Source organism: Lissotriton vulgaris, chromosome 3_1 (genome assembly GCF_964263255.1).
Source record: "Lissotriton vulgaris chromosome 3_1, aLisVul1.2, whole genome shotgun sequence".
NCBI lineage: Eukaryota > Metazoa > Chordata > Amphibia > Caudata > Salamandridae > Lissotriton > Lissotriton vulgaris.
Window position 1 is genome coordinate 1,175,509,807 of NC_141689.1, and position 18,526 is coordinate 1,175,528,332.

The 18,526-nt window shown below is 38.9% G+C and overlaps 1 protein-coding gene and 1 non-coding gene across 2 annotated transcripts in view; one reads left to right on the forward strand and one right to left on the reverse strand.

The window, feature by feature from the left end:
- LOC147727626 (adhesion G protein-coupled receptor L3-like) overlaps positions 1-18,526 on the forward strand; it is a 542,888-nt gene that overhangs the window by 208,808 nt on the left and 315,554 nt on the right. Inside the window, exon 2 of the mRNA XM_086963662.1 lies at positions 2,418-2,481. The gene's annotated coding sequence lies outside the window, so the exon portion shown is untranslated. The remainder of the gene's footprint in view (positions 1-2,417; positions 2,482-18,526) is intronic.
- On the reverse strand, positions 17,145-17,335 carry LOC147727627 (small nucleolar RNA snR46). Its single transcript, XR_015309643.1, has one exon. It is a non-coding gene; the product is annotated as a small nucleolar RNA snR46 (small nucleolar RNA).

Consider the following 18,526-nt stretch of genomic DNA (forward strand, 5'->3'; position numbering starts at 1 on the left):
GACTTTTGGGTTCCTTTTAACCCCTCCTAAATATATAAATCATGTTATACTAAACGTGACAGACATGTCTTCTATTACACACTAAAGTGGACGGCCTAGAATTAATGCAATATTGTTTTGGTGTAAGCCACATCTTGGCAACACTACTTCTCAAATTGGCACCTATAATCGCAAACAAGGAAAAAAAAATATTTAGATTGATGAATAACTTCAATACATTTGAGAATGTAATTGTGAAAGCCGCATTTTTAGAGACTGCCTTCAGTTTGATATTGTTTTCTAGGAGCACAATTGAAGATTCTGGGCAAAAATTGTTTTTCAACTGAAAATCAGCCTACACTCAAAATGTGCTTGTGCTTCAGATCCCAGTGGCTATTTCCCCTTTTTTTCTCACCACATGCATAGAGCATTATGCAATTGACTGAATGAAAATCATGAACATACGCATCCAGGACAAATGTTTCCAGTTCAGACTTTTCTCTAAGATCACTTATCCATGAGCAGTAGAATGGGTCACTCCATCTGAACAATACATCATTTTATTCATAGTGTGTATCTTAGTAAAACAGCATTAAATATATTTTTACCCGGGAGTCTTAGATAAGTGCATTCCTGGCCTTCAAAGGTTTAAATTTGTTTTAAACTTCTATCTTTGAGTAATATTTGTGATATCTCTGAAGGGACTAAGATGTTTGATGTTTGGTGTTTGATGTTTTGTGCTTGTATACTGCTGCTTGTACCTTATGGATCAATTTTTTACAAATAACTTTTATAAGCTTGATTTGCTGAATGTCTTTGTTACTAAAGAATTAATGATCATTCAAGCAGAATGAATGCGTAGGAGTGCACTCATGAATACATCCGGCTTCAATAACTTTGTGGGTCTGAAGATGAATGTTTAATTGAGATGAGTCATGGCACTAAAGGAATGTCATGCTGGCTTTTAATTAATAATTCTGGGCCTGAACTGGTCTCTGTGTTCCTCTTTATTGAGCAATGATTATAAAGGGGATGACAACGCAGCTTTGAAAGCATGTGGGCTCAAAAAGGTTGGAATGTTTGAGCCACTGGTATTCCAAGCGGGGCTCATTCCTGTTCATCGTTTTTGTGCTCGGTTTGCCACTCACCTCGTTCAAATCAGCCCTGTCACTGCTGCATTAGGGTCAGTCCAACCTGAACTTCAGGTCACATCCTCTTCATATGGGAATAGAAGAAATCCTAGACCAGTTTTAGGTTTATAGTAATTCATTAGAGGGGTGCACTTTGCATCCTGAGTTCAATGTTTCAATTTAATGCTATGCAAGTACACATGATTTAAGTTAATGAACAAATCACATCTATCCATGATTTTGAAACAGTCAACAAGGATTGACATGCATTTGCAGTGTTTTTGACCTCACATTTTACTGAAAATTATGCCATGGTTTTGTATTCGCCGGCACCATTGGAGTCTTTATACAGTTTGCAGGTATTGTTCCAGTATCTAACAATGAATTAAGTGGTGCGCTCTGCCAGGCTGCTAGATAAACCCACCTCTTGTTTTCAAGTGTGGCTAAAAAAACATAATACTAAGTTTATAGTATGTTTTGGTAAATATTTGAGAAATGTTAGTCCTTTTCCCTATTCTCCTGATGACAGGAGAAATTAAAACTTAATGTAACACTGAAATTAAGACAAATATGCAACTCATACCTTTGACACCTGTCGCAAGGACAGAATTTATGAGTCTAATATAAGTTTGGAAAAAGATTGAATCTAATTTTCGTTATACATCATCTTTCACGTATCAGACACGTTGTGAAAAGTTGTAATGATTAGCTGCGGGGAGTATTTTCACATTATCTTCCATCATGTGTTGAGTGATAGATATTATTAAAATGGCTAAGCAAATTCCTTCTTATGTGATTTTAATGAACTAATAACATTCTACCAAAATATATGTACGTTGAAAGCAAACAATTGCTTACATTATTCCTATTTAAAAAGCCTAAAGTATTCTACTTATATGTAACTGAAATGAATATAAGAACGCTTTATTTTTTAATTCCAGTACTGTTGGATTTCCGGTGGGTATGTCGAAAGATGACTGACCATGGAATAGGAATTATTTATTTAATTTTCCATATTTCATCATCTGTCGACTCCCTCCCCCACCCGCCCCACCCCACCACGCTACCTGCACGTGCCGCTGCTGTTCCCGCAAGAGTTCCTCAATTCTAGATACCACTATTTTGCGAACCTAAATCACACTTTCTGATTAAAAATCTAGCATTCTTCCAAAGTTGTGTAGTTCTGCTCAGCCAATTTTTTGTAAATATATGTTTAAGTAAATCTTTTTTTAAGAAATAAAGAAATGTCCATGTCTGCTCAAAAAAAGAAAAAACAAACTAATATTATATGTATTTCTTTTGTTTTAGAAATGCTGCATTTAATCACCAGAGGACATTCTGATGGATTTTAACAGCTAAAGGGCGTGATAAGGTAATTTTAAGATTATGCTGTGAATTTCAGTTTTCTGTAAAAAAAGATTTGTCTGTCAATGGTATCTGTCAAGCTTTGCCTGGATTTCAGTGCTGCTTTGTGTTTTATAATTGAAATCTATTCTGTTTTATGTTATCTAGAGCTTACATTTTCTATTATTTAAAGTATTTTTATTGTGTATGACTGATTCAAGGAAAAGAAATTTCGAATTTGTTCATGTATTACTTCCAAGTTCTACCATGCACATTATTCCCCGATATTAGGATGCAGAGGGGCCACAAATAGGTTGCTAAACACGTTATTCCTTCTGAAAAAATGGATGAAAAGGGAAGTAGAAAATGCATGCACACTCAACATTTCCATATAGCAACATATTCCAAATAACAACATACTGCCCCGAACATTGCTGTAAAAGATGAACCTCATTTAATATGATATATGTCCTTTTAGGACTCCTGAAATTCAGGGCAATATTATTAATGTTCATTTATTTGAAAGTTATTTAAAAGCAAGACCAACATTGAAACCAATTAAATTATACAAAAAAAGTGTTGGATGGAATGTTTGAATTAATCTCAGCCACTGGTAATCACTCTGAACCGCATTCCAGTCCATCGATATTTTGCCACCATGCTACCTCAGTTTGAAATCGGCCAAATGCAGATCATTCTTGACCCAGCTCCAATGGGAATAGTCTGGCCCAAACTGACAGACCAAGGCTTCCGTGAGTGGTTGCCAGTGGTCAGACTTACTGCAAACATTCCTCCGACCATTTTGTGTGTGTTTGATTAACACCATTGATAGCAAGCCTGGATACATTTCTGCAGAATAAGCATTTGAAAAACATCCAAATTGCAGACTTTCCAAAAGATTAAAATAATAAAATACTGTTACCTAGAAATATTATAGCCAGAATATAGATCACAAACATATTGCTCCATTGAGTGTAGATCTTTTATTATGAACCCCATTAAGATGATATTTTTGTAAAAGTTATTTAGGACCGTACTGTCTTACGTTTTTGGCTTTCAGAGAAAAGATGGTCTTGGGTTTCTCTCTTTTGTTTTTTGTCTGATTGTTTTGCATAATGAAATGATTGAACATACAGGCAAAATCATTCTAAGACAAACTGAGATGAAGGCAGCATACCAATATGTGGTCTACAAAGGCAACTTGTTTCCTTTGAGTCTGATTATGCACCACTTCCTAATTCCTCTTTGAGGTGAAATAACTAAAATAATAACACAGACGTGTCCAGCCTGGGTCCAAGAGAGCAAGGCCCATGCCTGATTTTGGATCGCCACATAAGATAAATTCATATATAGTGTTTCTAAATGAAACTCATTTGAAAAGTCAGATGTTGTCAGCAAAATCTGGCTTTGACTGACCACAAGGGGCTGACAACTGATACCCTTAGCAAGCTTATCACTTTGTCTGCAAAAGTCTTCTGTTTAGCTCTGTCATATGCTTACCTCAAACATGTGTTTTTGATTGGAGATACACTTGCACCTCTCAAAGCAAATTCTGAATAACTAAACTTACAATGGACTATAGAAGGTGAGGAAAAGGGTACAAGTGCTGAAATCTCATAATTTTTTTATAAATAGCTCCACTTCACACTTACTAAGCAAACTTCCACTTTCCATGCCTCTTCAGGTCGATGAATCTTTGCCAACATATTAGAATGGAGCACAACCCAAACACATCGCTAAAATAAGCATTGTCTTCAACATTAGATATTCAGTTAATAATTTGAGGTTTGGTGAAGTTTTAAAAGTTTACTTTCTCTTTAAGAGATCAGTCTGTATTTTTGTCTTTTTATTCAGTTTAGTCAAATAAATCCATTTACGGAGATAGTGAGAAAATGTGGTTAGAACAAGCATACAAAAGAACAGCTTGTTCCATAAAGAAATTATTCCCTATCCTAAGCTAAAGGATCTAACCTAACATAGCAAGGACCCCTAAAAAAGTTTCTTATGGAAAAGAGCAAGTACAATTTTGGAGCAAAAGTCTGATAACTATGAAAAGGTTTATCTCCCCTTAAAGAGTAGCTCTGTAAATTCAGCTGAGTTCCATAACAGCTGCAGTACTGACCTTTAAAACAGGTAAAATGAGTAAATCACAGCAGTAGCTATAATTGGCATAAAGATAGAAAATCTCATAAAGCATAAGGAAAACAAATAAATCACAGTTAGCAGAAACGTATTGCAATTCAGTTTAGTACAACAAAGTGCTGTATGACATGGCAGGGTAGGAGTGCATATAATGCTTTAGCTATCTAGCTAGCAACTTGTACTATATAGAAAGCACAAAACATGTTGCAAACTATGAATGTTGAATTAATTATAACTGATGATCTGTTGTCTTCTCCCTTGATTCTTCCTTGATTCCCATGGTAAACGTCCATGTCGACATGCTTTTACTCGAATGCAGCTACAACATATTACAAAAAGATATATTTAGGAAGGTTCTCATGAAAGCCTCTGCAAGCCTACTCTGTAAGCTGTTTAGTGTTCCATTGTGTAACAGTGGTATTCTCTATGAAATGAAACATTAATATCTAGAATGTCCTGGTGAGATCATGGAATTTAAACCTACAGCAAGCATTTCTTTCATTAACATACTTGTTCGTTATAAGCTTGTGGCTGAGGAAACAATCTAAAATATAATGAAATCATATAGTGTGAGAAAGGAAAGAAATACATTTTGCAGCAATAATGTATTTCATGAAGATGTCAAGCTCTTTACGTTAAATTATCACTTACTAAAATGCATTAATTTTCTTAAAAGGATAGGAAAGAATCAAGAAATTATTGAGGCCTAGCAGTGAAAGAACAATATAAATGAGAGCTTTCTACCGAAATAAGTAGCATTTTCACTTTTTGCATGTTTAATAAAATTACATTTCATAACCACTATTTTTATATGCATTTTCTATGTTAAAGTTAAAACACAATTCTATTTTATTATGAGGTTACATTTACCTACAAAATTGCCACCTTCCACACTATTAAACAAGATTTGTGGTTGTATCAGCACATTTGACAGATGCTAAATAATTGATCCACATAAAAATGTGTATCTATAAAAACTTTTTTAATTGTAAATACTGGAATCTCAGAGAGGACCATTGGCATCAACCATCCTACATGTTTGTGAAAGGTGACCCTGTACTTGCTAAGCATACATTTTTATTTACTTTAAATCTATGGTTTGATAAATGCCCAGCCAAATAAGATTCAGAAGAACTTATTTGCAGCACTCTTTGTATCTACTAAATTACTATTATGGGTGTTTAACTTAGAGGCAGTTTATTTCCTAATATTACAACGAAAATTATAGGATAGTCCTGACTATCCTTTCTCTTGGTACAGTAATCTACAGATTTATTTTATATTAAGTTATGTTGAATATTTGTATAGAGCTTTATGCCACCCTAAAGTAAACGGGAACCAATAGAAAAATGGGAGCAGCGAAAAATAATTGGGGAGAATAGACGGACTGAAGAAATCCCCTTGTGGTCTTTCCCAAAACGCCACTATATGACTCGAACGAAAGTTCATTTTGGATAGTGAGCATTGAGCTTCTGATCGACAGGTCAGGAAGGACTAAGCAGGGTAGATAAAGGAAATGTGCCCAAATCTACTCTTAAAAAAGTAAAGGAAGTCGGCATTCACTGGCTAGAAGTACAGCAGACTGGTTGTCATAGGGAAGCATGCAGTGCACAATTTGCACTCATCTCTCATATCACAATATTTTTGTGCAATTCAGTAATGGAACAGCATGTATTGTAGGTTCCACATTTCTCTGCAAGAGGCCATGATCGATTACATTTTTGTACATGCTTTATTTCTTTTATTTAAGATAAATACTGTATATGAATTTAATAATATCATTAAAGAGCCAAAGTCTGTAAAGAATAAAAGTGAGAAACTGTGCCATAAAGTGAAAACATTGAATTTGCCTTGCACTCTAAGGCTAGCTTTAAACTGCATATATTGCTCATATAAAACAAAAAAATAATTTTAATCCCATGTAAACTAATACAAGTTTGAGGGTTCCTCAAAGACTTAGGGAAAGATTATAGTATATTCCAGGTGACTGTTGTGTATGGACTCAGCTTCCTAAAAAGTTCCAGGCTAAAGTTCATATTTTATAACGCATCAAAATACCAGCTCTGTTTCACATTTGTCAGAACAGATAATCTTTTATATTAATGTAGCTGTAGGGACATCTGCTAACAGGTATGACTACAGTCATAATTTCCCTATGAAATTTACTCCTCACTGCACTACTTTTTCACAGCTGAGGCCATCATGCAGTTGCCAACACAACCTTTGCTCCCACGTTGACGTCATAATTCCCCAAGTGATTTCTACATAGCAGCTGCCTTGGTTGCTCTCAGATGGAGCTGTGTATCCTAGACACATGAAACACACTGGTGAAAAGTCAAAAATAGTCTTTCTTCTACATTTTATCTCTTAGCTCCAGCGCAGCCTTTATCAAAGTCAATACACTGTGATGAACCTTCCCATTTTGTTGGAATATTGTGATGTAGCGAAACAAACTAAACTTACTTAAGAGTTTAGATATGTCCAAAGAGTTTGTAAAGCCTTTCCTAAAATGGTGCAATCTTCTGCATTAATTGAGAGTCCATTTTAATTATACCAAAGGGCAACCAATGAGATTTTGTATACCTGAACACGATGCACAGGCGCTAGCCGAGTAAATTTGTGATGCAAATTGAGCAATTAAATCTGCTAGTCTATTTTGGTATTAGGTGTGCATGGTCGTCACACCTGAGGTGTGATCTCAAAATTATAGTTGCAAATGCATGAGCAGATTTGGTTAATGCAGGCCAGATAGCACCCGGCGTGAAATGTGATGTTCTGTCTTCTGTCTGCCTATCACCTAATTTTAATACACACTTGGAAATCTTCAGAACTGGCGGCTTGGGAGGAGGCTCAGGTTCTGACTGTTTCTTTTTGCTAAAAAACCGCTGTCACTTCAAAAATGTATTTATTGGCTTCTTTCATAAAATGTCTTCTTGTCACCTGCACCCACTTCTCAACACTCACAGAAAAGAGGCCCTTGAAAACCACAAAAAGAAAGAAAAACCGGAGGGCCAATTCAAAATAGCATTTTGTGGATTGTGAAGGGGTACTCCTGTAATAATGTTTTATGTAGCCTTAATTGCCTTTGTGAATATGTCTCACAACTTATAAATAGGAATATTCAGGGAAATTCTTCCACAATAAGTACATATAGAATGGAATAGGCACTTTTTCTATTACAGTGTTGGATGTTTCGAGCTGATCCACATGGGTATGTTGGAGTACGTAAAAGAGTAATACATGAATAGGCCTCTGACTGTGCACACAAAGGCCAGCTTGAGTGAAGGAGGGTTGCAGAAATTAGTAGTATTTATGAGATGCATCGCCTGGTGTAATTTAAACAATTTAGATTGTATCTTGGTGACACCTTTAGATGTGTTTTGGTTTCCAAGTCACCTGCATAAGTCCCTGTTAATGGGAAACATTAGATATTAGCCCGACCCATGCAGGTAAGATCGGAGGTCCGGTAGGGCCGGGTGGGGGGGATTTCGACAGATGACGAGGGAAAATTAATGTATTTATTTAATTTTCCCTCGTTGTCTGTCGAAATCCCCCCCGCCCAGACCCACCGCTCTTACCTGTATGGGCCGCGGCTGTTGGCTGTGTTCTGTTGTTTTTATACTTTTCACTTAACAAGGCAACATAGTCTTTCTTTAATTGAATTTATTGTTTTTAAAAAAAAGAAAAACAAATAGCACTGCTAAGGAAGTGCTATACGTTTACAACCAACGTGCAAAAGCATTTGTTAGGCCTTCATAGATTGCCAAAAGCAGAATGGTTGAATGTGATGAGGCTGATGAGTGATCACAGACAAGAAAAGAGTACATACATGAATATTTTTAATATATTTGTATTGTGTACTTTCATGTTGCGGGGTGGCGAGGAAGGAGCAATGCCTAATGTGTGCAGGTGCCTGCAGGTTACGGACCAGGACTTCTTTTTGGTTATGACCCGAATCATGAGAAAAAAAACTGAGAAAGAAGGTGGAACAGAAAGGTAGACACGGAGAGGGTTATTTACAAGCCCCTTGCACCACTTTTGCGTCATTTTTAACATGGAAAAAGTGTCTCAAAAGTGGCGCAAGGAGCTTGTAAATCTGCCCCAGAATGAGGAATTGAGAAGGAGGAATGAAAAAGATCAAGCAAGAGGAAGATGAATAGGTTGGAAGCTTGGGATGGTGGAGAAAAGAGTTGTGAATTGAAGTCAAGATTATCCCGCCTTGATATTTTGCAATCCCTTCATTCGGCCATGCCAGTGGTGGGCTTGTGAGAAAAACTTTAGGCCCCAACACTTATTATTTTTTTACTAGTTGAGCACTGGACGAAGTTAAAAAAACTGATTAGCAAAAAGAAAAGACCCCTAGAATAAATGACGTGAAACTTAATTTAAGGAAAAAATATATATTCAGCCCGGGCTAGACAGTGGTGTAACACAGGCCCCTGCAGCCCCTGCCTTTGTGGGGGTGGGGCCTGAGCTGTAGGATGCCCCCTCAATAAGGTACTCTGGCTCGAGAGCTCTTGATTAAATTCAGAAAGGGGGCCCCTCAAAGTACCTTGCAAGGGGGGCTCCTACAAGATTCGTTAACCAATGGGGCTAGAGAAAATGGGGTAGAATATGAGATTACGCTACCATGATTAAAAACAGTAATGAGGATGAACACAAGGCAGAGAGCTACTGGAAGATGTGTTAGTGTATGGCCAAGGATGGAGCTTGATATGAAATTGTTACAGCTGGTGAAGGAAGTGGCTGTGACTAGAGATAAATGTATATGGTGGGCGGGCACCACTCATCATCTTAAACTTGAGTATAATGCATTTGGGCTCAGTGTTAGAGGTATGCAGATTTCATTTTTTGGCAGTATGGTTTTACATAATTCTTTATTTTTGTCTTTCACAAAGCTTAGAAAGTTATCATGTTTACCTTTTTCTAGTTAAATGTTATTCTACGAATTGCGAGATAATTTTCATGGAAAAGCAAGATCACACTTCAGCAAGATTTAAAATGTATTACATTTTTTCTCTGCAAGTTTTCTTTTTCCAGGTTTTTTTATAGGGAATAGCATGAGAAGGAACACTAACTCTAATGCAACATATATATTTTCCATAATTTCTAAAATTACAGGGTGATCCACAGAACTTTGCAAAGGTTGAGAAAACAAATTGCACAACATTAGACTATGAGAAAATGATTGTTGTGGCAACATATAGAGAAAAGACAACTCTGTTAGTGCACATTCACACTGACAAAACATGGTGCTCTGGAGGTCAGGAATTCAAATCCTGGCAAAAAAGATGCTGCCTTCCATCTTTCCAAGTTGGGTAAACATTAAGGGGCTCATTTATGAGAGGCTTGCGCCTCTGAAGCGTCACTTTTTTTTAACACAATGTTGCTGCAAGCATCTCAATCATGCCTACGAAGCGACGCAAAGCCACTCTGCGTGGCTTTTCAAGGCCTCATAGATATGGAGTAAGACGAAGCAGCACAAGTCACGGCCTTGCCTTACTATGCATCAAGGAGGGGTTCCATGGGCTTTGCAGTAGCTTTTCCCACGCTACATCTATAGATTTTGTCACTTACCTATAGCAGTCATAAAGAGGAGAAATTTTGGTATTTCTCCTTGTTTTTTCCTCTTTCTATGTATGTTGCATAGGGTGGTCGATCTCAAATCTGGGAAACCAGGTTCGAATGTCGGCAAGGAAGCTCAACATCCTGTGATTCTGAGCAAATCCCTTGATCTCCCCGTGCCTAGCAAAAATGAATGTGTCCTTGTGTAACGCAACTGGTGTTCATGTAAAGCGCTCTGATACCTTCGGTCAAGTTCATGCTATAATAAACTCACAACAACAAAAAACCAGAGGCACCCTTGCACAATGGTACAAGGGTGCCGACATTGGCGCTAGACAGCATATTGTGTGCCAATGGACAGGGAAAGGACAGGAAAAGCACCATAATGCACCATATTTCATAAATATGGTGCATTCTTGCCCTTTCACATTGCCATCGGACATAGCAGCAAGAAGGCGCTGCCCTACGCCAATTCCTTTTAAATGAGGCCCAAAGTACCTTAAACTGGCTTATAGTAGCATCTGTTGTTTACAGTGCCTAGAAACAGCAGAAATGCAGTATTTCAACTTACATGTAAAACAAGTTGTTTTATCTTTAATTTAGCTCTCCAGGGTTTCATTCATGAAAGAAGTAGATTGAAAGCTAACGGGTGTAAGTGGCTCAGAGTCCTGTCCTCTATAATCAAATGACAGGTTGGTCCTAATGCCCAATGCTGGGATTGCGTGACTAGGCGCTAGAAACAGGACTGGACCGCGTTTTGTCTGCTCCCGGAATAATTACAGAAGTGGAACTCTTTAATGAAATGCTGCTTGGAATTGCCAATCTGCACTCTCTTGCTACAGACCACATGTTCCTGCTGGTTGCCATTAACTGCAATTCTTTCACCCTCTAATTGCAGAAGGAATTAAAATCCTGCCCCTTGAGCACTGTTGGATCATTTTCCTCTCATCCACCCCCAACTGATTTTTTGTTTTCAATGCTGCCTTTAATGATTTCTCTAAAACTTTGTTTTTAATTTGCAAATGGCAGCTTAGATATCACTTTTACGGCGCTGGCCTCATGCGAACATTTAATCTGCAAGAGCTGGCAAGAGTCCGAATCTTTTTCTATTTTTTTAAATCAAAACATTTTCAAAATGTTATCTGTTGACTCGTGAACAGAAGCAACCAGTCAGTCCTTTATCAGAGCAACATTATCCAAGGCCGTTATGGAGGCAACCTGCTGGGGCAGAACCGATTTTATAAGAACCAACTGTTAGGACTTCTGCAATCAAACATTTTCACTATTATTATTTTAAAACAAGCATTTCATGTTAGCTTGTTAAGAGAAAAGTTGTTTGGCTTGGTTACGATAATTTAGCATAGTTCCCGTCACCACTGTCGATTGGCTCCTGTCACCACACAAACTGAGGGGCCTATTTACAAGGCTTCAGTGGCACTGGAGTGTCACTTTTTTTGACGCTCTGGTGGCACAGTGCCATTTTCCATATTTACAAGATGGCACTAAGTCATTTGTCAAAAACTAACGCCATGGAATACCTGGTGTTAGAATGGAGCAACAAGGTGAAATTATTGATTTCTCCTTGTTTTTTGCTCTTTCCATGCATGCTGCATTCTGCAGCACACAAAGAAGGTGCAAATTGCCATTATGTGCAAGTAGGTGTCCCTTCCTGCACATAAACAATGGTTCCTGAAGCTCATGCAGCCTTGCCACATGGTGGCAGGGGGCCTGTGCGGGCTCTAGGCAGCTATTTTTGTGCCTGTGCTATTGGAAACACAGTGGTGCGCTGTATTCGTGTGAATGCAGAGCATCCCCGCATTTTGAAAACGTGGAGTGCTGTGCTGTCAAATTTGGCGCAGCTCCGCCCTCCGACATTTACTTGTGAATATGCCCCTGAGTGTGATTGATGGCTGAACGGGTTTGGTCCATCGTTTGCCTGCACTTCACTGACATGCAACTACTTTGGAACCAGTGGCGTTACAAAACCCCCTGCAGCCCCTCCAGTGCAGGGGAGACCCATTCCTTCAGTGGCCCCCTCAACACTTTAAGGGACCCCCATTGAGGCAAAGGCCTAATTAATAATTGAGAATTATGAGAGAGTAGGGCCCACGCATTGCATTCTGCAGGGAGAGGGCGTCATTTTGCGTTACGCCACTGGAATCGGCCAAGATCAGTATTAGTGTAAAGCCATTTATCATAAAGCACTTAATCAATGAAGTATGAAATGGCTTGCTTGTCCCGGCATATTCCTTAATTGGCTGTGCAAAAACCACTACTGACAGAATTGACGTAAATGCTTCTCTTTTCATTGCATGCCTCCAATTAGTGGCTGAAGATTTCACAAGCTTGGGTTTGGAACCAGACTGCTATTTCTCTGGCTTATAAAGTACATGACGTCAAGGTATTATTGATAAAGCCTGCATTTGACCTCAATTAGATGCAGTATTTAGTTCTTGAGGTTTGCGTACGTGCCTGCAAATACACACCATGTGTATGCAAATAAGACAGGGACAGACCTAATTGGATTCAGATGCTCCCATGTGGCACCCATTTAAAAATATATAATTATTAAGAAAAACATATGTAGAAAAATGACAGAAAGCTAACTGTGGCAGCAGAAGTAAGCCGCTCAACTGTTGTTGTTTAGCCCATATGTGCGAGTTCTCGCACATCGCAAACCTATCTACTGGTTCTCAAAGTCGAAATAAGATGAGCAGCACAGTGGGCGTTCTCCTCAAATGCTGTCCGAGGGCGGAGCACCGGATGGTTTTCTTAAATCCGTGACTTCTACAGTGACTATTTGCTTCTGGTTCAGACACATTCTCCAATGTTTGTTCAGACCTCTAACAAACAGTGGATGGGATCTTCCCTCGACATTAGTGCGTCATTCCCATGATAAATGTATACGTCATAAGAGCGTACTGGGTAAATAAAGATGGGGGGGGGGGAATTATTGCATCTGCCCATAGCCGTGGAGCATTTCCACAAATCGACTTTACATTTAGTAGACAGCATGTTTCGCTTACCGTTGATATTTTGAGATTTATACGGGTCCATCAAGCAAGGGTCGAAAATGTATCATGTGCTGATAACTTTGTGACTGGGTAATGATATTGCATCAACGTTTGCAGGAATTTAGGGGCATATTACCAAGAAATAGCGATAATTATCCCTATTGCTTGGTTAGCGAGAAAAAACTATCGCTAAGCTGCGGCGATTTTTATCACAGATAAACCTTGGTATTACCAAGGTTTATCGCAAATGCGACAAAAATCACAATAATGCATGAATATCGCTGAAAAATCAGCGATATTCAGGCATTACCGAGCTAATGCTTTTAGCCATGTTATCCACCTCCCATTGGATAACATGGCTAAGAACTGCTCCTGGGCAGGTGTTAGCTTTTGGAGATATTCTCGCTTAGAGCGAATATCTCCAAAAGTTGGTAATAGGAGATAGCGATGTTAGCGACTGTTTCCAGTCGCTAACATCTTGGCACGCCCACTTTGCATGTCATTAGTGATAAATTTCACTGACATGCAAAGCGGGGCCCAAGATGGTCGCTATCTCCTACTAGCTGTCGCTAACTGGTGTTAGCACGGAGATAATTTTATCTCTGCTTTCTTGGCTTTTAAAGCCAAAAAAGCGGAGAAAAACCCCCTTGATAATATGCCCCTTAGAGAGTTAAGTTCAGTGTAGGGCAGGGTTTGTGGGTTTCAATAAGATTTGATTTGGAGGAGCAAAGATAAAGGGTGAAGAAGGACGAACATCTTTGATTAGATTTAACGTTGACGCCATTCCATCGATCTGGGCAAAAATTGGCAGGCACTTGCCATATTTAACTTACTTCTCACGTGCCGTTTCATGCAAGGGGAGTTATTAGTGTTCATGGAAAATAACGCCAGTCAACGCTGAAAAACAAGTGGAATGTTCAAGTTATGGTTCGGACCACAACGCATATAATAGACATGCAAACCTTAAAATGTACATATTCTTGGGTAGTGATCAGTGAGGCATGAAGGATGGTTGTGATCAACAGATATGAGTATCAATTGAGGGATCCAGTGGCATGGGGTAAATAAAGGATGGTAGAAGTATATGTTTAAGGAGGATTAAACACACTATAGCTAATAGGATGGAAAGAATAAAGGGGATTTACAGCTAAAAGGGTGTTGGCAGGAACCTGGAGTGGAGACATGTTTATGGAAGGGGTAAAAGGAGTAACAGTTGCATAGATGAAGTTTAGACAGGCTAGTATATTGATGCAAGGGATGGAAAGTGTACACGGAAAGTGTACAGGGGGTTGGATAAAGTGGTGCAGCAGAGGAGAACGGACACCTACCTCAAGGGAGACAATAGGAAGAGGATATACGTATCATTGCCTAGTGATGAAAAAAGCGAATTGTTAGACATTATTTTAAAACAACATCACTTTTCTTTCTTAATATCTTTTCCGGGCACCATTCCTTCGTTGTATTGTTCTCTCATTTGTTCTTTTTCTTTCTGTGGCCCTTCTTCTCTCCAACTTTCTCTTTCCCTTCATTTCTATCTCTGTGAAAGTTTTTCGGTCTCTCTCTGTCTTGTCCTCCCTTTTTTTCCTTTCTCTCTCCCTGATTTCTCTCCCGCTCACTTTTCCATTTTCTTTTCTCATCTCTCTGTGCTCTTCTTCCTACCTACCTTTCTCTCACTCCCTCCCTCTCTCTTTGTTTTGTTTTTCTTTCTTTTTAATTCTCGGTATCTAAGCTTCTATGTTCCTCTCTCTTTTTTTCTCTCTCGCTTTTTGCCTCAGTCAGTCAGAGAAGATTAGGCTTCACATTAGACTGAGGGAGGGGAACAGGACTAGATCTGTATACAAACCAAGAGCTCTGTCAGGCAACCCCTGATCTAATGGAACAAAAAACATGTTTTTATCTCAAAAAAATAATTTTCCGTTGTTAGCATCTTCCCTGTTTGTTACCAATTATCAATGTAGTGGTGCTTTGCTCTGGTTTGTATATTTATCGTACTTAAACATTTCACACATAGCAAATACCTTATATAAGAATGAGCCATCACAAAATGATACCTTTCAGCATTCTTCATATTACTAGCCAAATTACTTAAAAATCCACATCGCGTCCTTTTATCGTGGGCTGAGGCAACAGCTATAGTACCCTTCGTTTGGTTCGCGCTTTGAGTCAAAATAATGTAATTTTCCAGTCCATCAGAGGGTGTTAATAGTTGCTGACATTTTGCTGACCTGTGCATGGAGTTTGTGGCTGCAAATGAGTATATTTGCAAAGCTCTCACATTCCATAGCGCTGCTGTCACATGTGGCAAATGGCTTTGCTGTCTCACCAGCAGCGGCAGGCGGTAATTGTAGCTGGGAGGGGGGGTGAATGGGACACACATACACACTCGCTCACAACCATGCATTCACACACATGCGCACACACACACACCTGCCTTCACAACACTCACTACCAAATATTCATGCATACACGCATTAACGCTGCAAACATTCATTTAAAATAAATTCAAACTTACCTGCAGTACTGACTGGGAGTTCCCACACAGGTTGGGACTGCTTCCCTCTCTCATTGGCTGCCCTTAGGTCAGACAATGAGCGAACACAGCAGTCTCTCCCTTGTCAGAGAGTGAGAAAGGGTCAGTGACACTTGCTGACTCCACCTCACTCTGTGAAGAGGTTTCATTGATTGACACTCGGCCCGGGCATTTCAGTGCTTAAGACTGAAGCACCCAGTTCCGAGGCAATCATTGACACTGGGGAGGGAGAGCCTCAAGGTGCTTTGCCAGGCTGAACAGGTCTCGCCCACAGGAGCTAGGACATCTTCATCTACAAAGTTCTGCTCAGGCATCCAGTAGTCTGCACATTTAGCACATGTCTATCTCTTGGCTGCCCGGCCTGACTATGTAGAGTGTCTGTCAGGCTGACCTTTCCTCTGTCGTACAGACACTCTTCTTTGTGGGCAAAAGATGAGAGGGCGTGGCACCTCACCTCCTGTGGGAGAACCACAGCTGCTAACAAGCAAACATTGGTTAGTCCTGCTTCTGTTTCTGATAACCCCGATCGATCAATTAATAAAGGACTCCAAAAGCAGGAATTCTAAGTCTCGGCATCCAATAAAAAGCATTGTATAAGTATGATAAAACACAGCAGTGATCTATTTCAATCTACATTGCCATTTCAGTGGGGTTACTTTATGTTCAGTGTAAAGCAGTTTTTTTGATCGAGGAAACCATAATTAGAATTTCCTTAAAAAATGTTAAATGTGGTGTTTTGTACATTAGACATACCTTACCTTACTATGGGCATACAGTTACATTTGAGGGTCTATTTTGTGGCTAGTCTAATAGTCTTAATTTGACATATAAAACTATGAACACTAATAAGTCACTGAAAAGTGAGCTTTACAGAGAGTTAAATAACTGCTGTATTGTCCGCTGTAGTATGGGGTTAATGAACACAACAAAGACTCCTATCTTGGCAAGTTACAAAACAGATTGTAAATATCTGTGATAGAAAGACAAGTGAAACAAAACACATTTGATTCAATCTTGAATTCTTAAAATGTTCTTGTAATGGAAGATCTGTTTTAGAGAAAATGAGAAAAATAGGCTGTTATACTTATCATGAAACTGAGAAACCTAGAGACAATCCATGCGCTTTTTATTGGATAGCAGGAAGAGATATGAGCTAAGGGCAAAAAGGTATATCAAGGTGTGTTCTTCTTTCTGATTGTTAGGACCAATCTTTTGTCCAGTTGAGAATTTTACTAGACTAGTAGTCTATTGCTGCATTTATATATTTTTTTATTTTAATTGGGGTGATGCTTTATTTTGGCTTTTTATTTACTGCCTCTTTCAAACCCCATGTCCTAGACATCTGGGGGTAGATGTATCAAGCCTTTTGCGATTCGCAAAGGCCGAAATTCGGCGAATTTCAGCCTTTGCAACTCGCAAAAGGCGTTTTTGCATTTTTTGAAATGTATCACAAAATCGCAAAATAAGGAAACGCAAAAATTTGCAATTCCTTATTTTGCTTAAGCATTTAAGGAATCGCAAATTTTGCGATTCCTTAAATGCGATGTATGTGGGTTCTAGAAATTGCGAATTTGTGTTAAGAAATCGCAAATTACCACCAACTTGTAGTTGGTGGTAATTTGCGATTTCATTCAATAATGACCTATTTTGCATTTGTGAAGGTGGCATGTGACGCACATACATGCCCATAGGGCATGTACGTGCGCCATATGCACACACATGTAAATTTCAGTGGTGCAGCAGGGTGTCTTTGAGACACCCCTGCACCCTTGAAATTATTCTCAATTTGCGAATTCGCAAAATGCGATTCGCAAATTAAGAAATATTTCACAATCATTCCTATGGGCCTCCTGGCCCATAGAAATGCATGGGAATTATTCCTTAATTGCTTATTCGCAAATTGCGAATTCGCAAATAAGGAAGACTAAGAAATCGCTAAAAAATAGCGATTTTCTACATACATTCAATTTTGCGATTTCTAAATAGCGATTCCTTAAAAATCACTATTTAGAAATCGCAAAATGGAATCTACCCCCTGATGGTCTGCCTCTCATTCAGCTTTTCTAATGAAAGCCAGGTCCTGATGAGTTATTTCTCCTCCAGTGACTAAACCTGCTGCCAACAGCTTCCACTGTCCTAACTTACCTAATTCCACAATGGTCCTGAAACTGCTTTCTAGGCCTAGGCATATAGGTCTCTCTTATATTTCTGCAGGGCAAATTCAAATAAGCCATGTGCTGCCAACCAACTTGTGGGAACTGCTCCAAAGCAGTACTTAAAAGTGTAGGTTAGGCATGGGTCTTCTAAAGAAATCAATAAGGGAATGACGTTGGGGTTAGTCTCTCTTCTGGTAGGTAATGGCTCTCAGGAAGTGGCAAGCGCGTACTCTATACAGCACATTCTAAGTACGCTGTACAAACAAAAAGGGAGGCAGTCCTTCTTTCATTCTGTTGGGTGTGGGCTGCTCCTGGTTCATTTCACACCTATTGGCATCCCAAACGGGCCTTAACTGACAATGAGCAGGGTCATTGAAGACAGGTTTTCAAGGCGATGGGTCATTATTTCACATGTGACATAATGCATGGCCATACTATTGCACCCGCTACATCGACCTACCTCTATATTGTAGGATAAGAATTTATTTACTTTAGTTAATTCTGTTTCTGTTCATGCTAATGTAAGTAAACGTGAAGTTGAGAATAGTAGTTATAAACTTACCTTACAACATAGCTGTAGGCAAGTGTAGTGCATGCAAAAATATTATAAGTCAGTATTAAAAACCGTAATATTGTGTCATGCAACCATCGTCTTTGATACTTTGG